This window comes from Phoca vitulina, unplaced genomic scaffold (assembly GCF_004348235.1).
Source record: "Phoca vitulina isolate PV1807 unplaced genomic scaffold, GSC_HSeal_1.0 scaffold3, whole genome shotgun sequence".
NCBI classification, from domain to species: Eukaryota; Metazoa; Chordata; class Mammalia; order Carnivora; family Phocidae; genus Phoca; species Phoca vitulina.
In genome coordinates, this window is record NW_022589706.1 from 19,570,709 (window position 1) to 19,577,606 (window position 6,898).

The window sequence follows — 6,898 nt, forward strand, 5'->3', positions numbered from 1 at the left end:
ATACTGAAAGTATCCACTGCAGCAAGGACAGTTGTGGTAAATTATAATAGTGGCCCACATTCTTTATTCTTCCCTGAATATACACTCCTTAGAATGTGACTTTATTATAGTTTTTTTTTTTTTTTAAGATTTTATTTCTTTATTTATTTGAGAGAGCGAGAAAGCACATGAGGGGGGGGGGTCAGAGGGAGAAGCAGACTCCCTGCTGAGCAGGGAGCCCGATGCGGGACTTGATTCCGGGACTCCAGGATCATGACCTGAGCCGAAGGCAGTCACTTAACCAACTGAGCCACCCAGGCGCCCCTAGAATGTGACTTTAAAGTTTCTCCCATGCAAAATCTGTTTTCCCTCCACCTGAAGCTGGGTTGGCCTTGTGACTTGCTTTGGACAATGAAATTTGGAGGGAGTGGCGTGCTCCTATCTGGTACTTGAAAAGATCTGCTTGCTTCCACTTAGTATTTTGGAAAACTGGGGAGCTGCCAAGGGAACAAATTGCACAAACATGTTGGAGGTAAGAGTCCTCTTGAAGCAGAAATGGGCCATCCCAACATACACCAAGATAGACCACCCAGCACCTGCTTAACCCAGCCCAACAAAGATTAGAAGATATACATAGCTCTTCCCTCATCTTCCCCCTCAAATTGCCAACCCCCAGAATAGGAGTTATTTTAAGTCACTAGGATTAGGGTGGTATGTTACATAGCAAATACTAGCCGGCTTGATTTCAAAAGGACAGATCATTCCCCACTGCAAAACTGTGGGGGAAATTTGCGCACAAGACTTTACTTGTTTAATTATACTAAAATTTCTGATTTTGATGGAACTATGTTATAGAAAGTAGTCAAATAACATGGTGGGGACAAAAAAAATCCTTATATTGAGATGAGAGAAAATAATTGAAATTGCCTGGGAGGGATTTCAGCCATATTGGTATTGCATTTAATGGTAGCATTAGGTAGCTCCAGTAACTGTGTAGGCATTTTTTTTCAGTGGAAGGGCAAGTTGTTCTGAGTCTGGTGAATTTGCTTGTAAGTTTCCAGTTTATGGGATAGAAAAAACAAATAGATGGCTGGAACAGCATTCCTGCCATTCAAGAGAGTAAAGGGTCAATACTCATCAATACAGGGGTGATTTGCCAGGAATTTTGAATGTTCTGAGGGGACCTTTATAATTCCTCTATAAATCCGTACCAAACAAATCTATACTATTTTTCCGCAAGACCTGTGGTAGGTTCCCACAATGCTTTTAAATGTCAATTTGGCATTGGGAACTGCTGTTTCACAGCAGAAATTGAAAGTGGCCATCATAGTTATGTTGAGAAAAGTAATAATTTGCAATTCAAAGGAAGCTTAGACTTAAAAAAAATAAGTGACTTTCTCATGAGGTTTTAATTCAGATATCATTATCAAGGAGAATAGAATACATGTTGCAATAGAATTCAACAGCTTTCTCACTGAGCACTGCTTTCAAGTTTTCTAGCAAATTGATATAGTCATTATTCTATCAAAATAAACATTCATTGACTAATTATACAGTTCAGGACATCGCCCTGAGCTACTTTGCATAGTGTAAAGTTTCCTTCTTTGATGTCTCAAAAAAATTTGCTTTGTTTCAGACCTTCTGTGCTTATGCCAGGGAACCACTAACTTTGGCTCTGGCAAAACATGATAAATTACAGCTGGTAAAAGGCATAAACAAAAATGTATCTTGGATACTCTCTAATGCCTTTGTGACATTAGAAGCATCACTGTTATTACTATGTTTCTTGTGTTAGTTTCTCAGAAATATGAACCTATCTGGAGTCCCAAATATCATTGCCATAAATGATAGTTAATGGAGGAGTTGCATCCTAATTTTGGCATCACATAGGAGACTGATCTACTTCTAAGGAAACATTTATGGATAATTAATTTCATGATATTCATTTCATTTAGAACTTACTCATGCCAAAATGATCAATATCTAGAAAACAATAAAATCCCCTTCAGAGAAAATACATACAGACACAAGCATATGTATTTATAAACAAACATATTTGTTTATTTTCTTTATGTATGCATATTTCTTTTTTTTATTAAAGATTTTTATTTATTAGACAGAGAGAGTGAGAAAGCACAAGCAGGGGGAAGCCATAGAAGGAGAGGGAGAAGCAGGCTTCCCACTGAGCAAGGAGCCTGATGCAGGGCTCGATCCCAGGACCCTGGGATCATGACCTGAGCTGAAGGCAGACGCTTAACTGACTGAGCCACCCAGGCGACCCTGCATATTTCTTTATAAATAAAATGAGCTCTCAGTGTATCAATGGATTTAATTCCGATTTTAGCACATTTAGATTCAATAAAATATTGCTGTGAGGGCTAAACAAATATTTTTAATAATTCATTTGGAGAAGATTGGTATTTATTTGTACATAAAATATTTGTAAACATAAAAAGAAACACACAAAACCAATGTCATTTGTTGAGTGTTTTTCAGGAGAATTTAAAAAATAATTTTATAATGGTGCCAGTTGTTAGTGTTACCCAGTGGTAAAGTAAATTAATTCAATGTTTTGATCAAATATTTGTTTATAAATATATGGGTTGAATAGTCTATATGATACCTTACTTATGGTAATGGATTTTTCATACCACATTATTTTCTTTGGATGATATTCAGAGCATTTTAGTTAACTCTTATTTTTAATTTTAACAGCCATTTTGTAGGAAATATTTTCTTCCTTTAAAGTCAATTATGAATCCTTCCACTATGTGAACTATAAGTCAAGTTAAAACACAGAAGCACACCGCCCCACAAGTGAAATGATTCAGTTCAATCCCTTAATAGCTCAATTTGCTCTACACACAGCATCTGGAAAAGTGTTTCGATGTATCAAGATGTCTATGCCCCCATATCCCTTTTGCTAGCTGGAACTTTTTGGCTCTTGGATGAACATGGAAAGACTATAAGAAAAATGCCTTGAGGACAAGAACTAATTGATACACCCACACACACAAAAATAGTAGACAAGAAGTTGTGACTACATTAACTGGAGGCTACATAGAAAAGGCTTACAGAAGAGATTCTCAACAATGGAGATTAAGCCATCTTCTGAGAGAGCAGGAGAAAAGAGGAGGCCTGAAGAATGACAGTGAAAGACAAACACATTTGGTGCCAAAGAGAAAGCCAGAGAACAAGCCTCATTCACTTACCATTTTCTGGCGTCAGGCTCTTCTTCCCATGACGAACACATAAGTTCTGTTATCACCCCACGGTAAGACGTGAATAAAGACTTCCTCCAAACCCCAACTTATGTAAGTTTAGCTTAATTGGATTTCTATTTCCAATAGCCAAAACTTTTAAACCTGGTATGGAAAAAAAAAAAAAAAAAAGTGATAGTGTTTAATATAAATTCAGGTCTTATTGTAATCAGGTCATTTTGTTGAAAAGTGTTTGGCTTAAAATATATACATAATGTAAAGGGAAAAAATATACTTTCACAAATAAGGAGGAATTGATTTGATAATTCTCTGGATACTTGAATTATCCATAGCAAACCCTTCTACTTTAATGTCATTTGTTGAGTGATGATTCTATTTTCAAACAGTAAACAATTTTGACAATACTATCTATGGTGGAATGTTGAAATGAATCAATAATTTTCATAGAAAAAAATCTCATTGTTAGCAAAACAAGCCTATTAAACCTAAGGTTATTTCCTATTGCTTTCAACTTTTGAAAAATGCTAACACTGCCAGATAGACCTTCTTGTAAAATTGGAAACAGACTGGTTATAGATATATAAGCCAGTGATACTGTGTCAGCACTTTCTAAATCTGTATTGGTGCTTTCATCCCAAGTATAATCAAGGCCAATCCTGTGCCAGCCAACACATCTCGGAAATGTTGTACAAAAAACTTATGGGTATATCTATAATGATTTGCCTGTGCCCTTTACAGTACAAAGAATCCCTTAGGAAGCAAAATGTACAGTAGCCTCAGTGAGAACATATAGGATTATTTAATCCAAAGTACTCATTTAAAAAGTACAATTCTAGATTGAAAATACAGATAGAAGAAAGCATTCTTCTAGTTGTATATTAATTAGTTTATTTTTGCAGTCATAAGAAAAATATATCTAACAAGTGCTTATTCTAAATTATCCTCAAAAACGAATTCTATCATTGAAGCTTTCCAATCTAGTAGGGAAAAAAAACCCTTATGAATACATAAATAATTATAATTTATTTTAGAAATTTTAAATTACCTAAGAGAGGTACAGTAAAATAAATAATTGTGTTGCTCTGGGTTGTATTGTGGTAACAAAATACTTACAATCTCAGTTATGTAAAACAACAAAGGCTCCCATGGTCTCCGAAGGACAGTTAGGAGCTCTCCTATTTTTATTTCAACTCCAAGACCCAGGCTGACAGAATAGCTATTCCTAGACCATTTGCCTATCACAACAGAAGAAAAATAAAACTATGAACCTGGTACTTATTGAACTGGTACTAAATGATCTGACCCAGAAGAGACACAATTCTCTTTTGTGGATATGGCCCACAAATAGTCACAGGGATCCTCCCAACAATAGGAAAAGCAGAACAGAACATTCAGGCTTCCATGGGCCCAGACAGCCAGTAGAATTAACTCAGCAGTAATACAACTATAAGGAGTTGCATTTGATTTGATCTTCAAAGGTGAACAAGAATTGGACATGTGGAGTTTGAGGAAAGGTTTTCCCAAACAATTGGCACATCATGAATCTAAATACAAAATGGGCATATTGTGTACAGAGACGGAATACAAGGAGTGTCACTCAACCAGGTACGTGCCTGATGTCAAAGAAAAACTGCACTGGACACTTGTTAAAGGTATGAATGAAGATTTTATTCAGAGTACCACAGTTGGAGAAAAAGACACCACTACACCCTGAGTATAGCTCAACTAAGAAAAGGTGACTAAGGGAAAACATAGAGGAAACAAAAGACTCTATAGGAAAAATGGAAAAGTGCAGAAGAGCAACAAGTGGGAAATTAGTGAAAATGATTTGGTATTGTGGGTTGGGACAATGTGCGTTTTGTGGTTTGGCAGCATTGCGTTTTTTTAAGCAAAACTCAGCATTGGGGCTAGGGTCATCTTTAGGGACAAAGACTAGTACACCTGGTAGCCAGTCTAAATTTTGTGAAGGGGTTCCTCAGTCATGTAATCAGTTAAGCATCCGACTCTTGGTTCTGGCTTAGGTCGTGAGCTCAGAGTTGTGAGATTGAGGCCCCCATTGGGCTCCACACTGAGTGCAGAGTCTGCTTGAAATTCTCTCTCTCCCTCTCCCTCTACCCCTCCCTCCACTCCCGTACTCATGTGTGCTCTCTCTCTCAAATAAATAAATAAATCTTAAAAAATATAAATTTGGTGAAGTCTCTTAGCTCATTTGTTCAAATGCTCTGTGCCATGAGGGAGTTCACTTTGATAAAACCGAAAGACTGAAAAATGGTAGGAATCAGATCATAAAGTAATTGTGCCTAGTTCCTACATCCAGACTTTTATAAAATTTTGGGAGTGGAAGACTCATATGATCTGAATTTGGATTTGAGAAGGTGGATATGGAGACTGTAGTATGATGAGTTACAAGGGAAACACAACAAGGAGAATGGCCAATTTGAATCTTGGTGAAAAAATTATGTGAGAGATTATTAGGAGTGAATGGGATATTGTCTAGAGAAACTCACCACTCACTGCTTTCCTTTGCAATCACACAACTCTTCTGACATCAGACATGTGGGTTTTACCCCATCCCAATCAGTTCTCTATCGCTAGCTAGACATTCTACAATTCAATTCAGTTCTGGCACTAATCAGAGTTAGCACAGACCCCATAGGTTAAGAGCTCAATCCCACAAGACTACCTCCCACTCTAGATGTCAACCACAAGTAGTAGGTCCTCACATTACCCATAAGTTCTGTTTGACATGACTACAAATCACGGGTTCCCACACATCCCCCCCACCACCACCAGCTTCAAAAATTTGCAAGAGTAGCTCATTGAACCCAGGAAAAATAGTTTACTTACCTTTGAAAATTTATCATAGACACCATGTTCCTGTCCGCGGTCACCTTTGCCAAGAGCAAGTCAAAATCAATTCTGGTGAAAATGCTGAGCCAAGCTGGGACAGGTTACTCCTTCAACACTAAGAGAAGCCAACTCTGGGGAAACTGACTCTCTTGCATTATGATCCATTGTGAAAACAAAAGTCCTCTTTGTGGAACAGAAGAAAATATGTTCCCTCTAAACAATGGATTGAAAACGAATTTGATTTATAAATGAGAATACTGAGGGTGGGATACTGATTCAGAAATTCTGCAGCATGTAATAAAAGAAGAGGAAATGGCATAGAATCACTGCCTCCTGTGATTTGAAGGCCATTGTGAAGAAAAACAATGTACTGAAAGAAAGTTCTTCATATTAGGACATATATCATTGCATCACATTTATTTATCTTTCTGGATATTTTATAGCCCTTAATAAAAAATATTGAAATAAAAAAAGAAAATTTATCATATAGGCTATTTTAAAGGATACAAACGAATAGCCAGATAAAGAGATACATAGGGTGAGGTCTGGAAGGGTCCCGAGTGCAAGAGTTTCTGTCCCCACGGATTTGGAGCGTGCCACTCTCCAGGCATGCTGAAGTATTCACTAACCTGGAAGCTCTCCAAACCCCATTATTCATGGATTTTAATGGAAGTTTCACTGAGTAGATATGATCAATTATTGACTCCTTTTCCAATCCCTCTCTCTTCTTTTGAGGATGGGAGCTAGGGTTGATAGTCTAGGCTTCTAATCATGGTTTGGTCTTTCTAGTGATTAACTCCCATCCCAGAGCCCATCAAGAGCCTCCTCATTAGAACAAAGATGCTCTT

General features: G+C 37.3%; 1 pseudogene; it reads left to right on the top strand.

Moving 5' to 3' along the window:
• The first annotated feature begins 6,071 nt into the window (after positions 1 to 6,071).
• Positions 6,072 to 6,308, top strand: LOC116627714 (annotated as a pseudogene).
• The last annotated feature ends 590 nt before the right edge of the window (positions 6,309 to 6,898 follow it).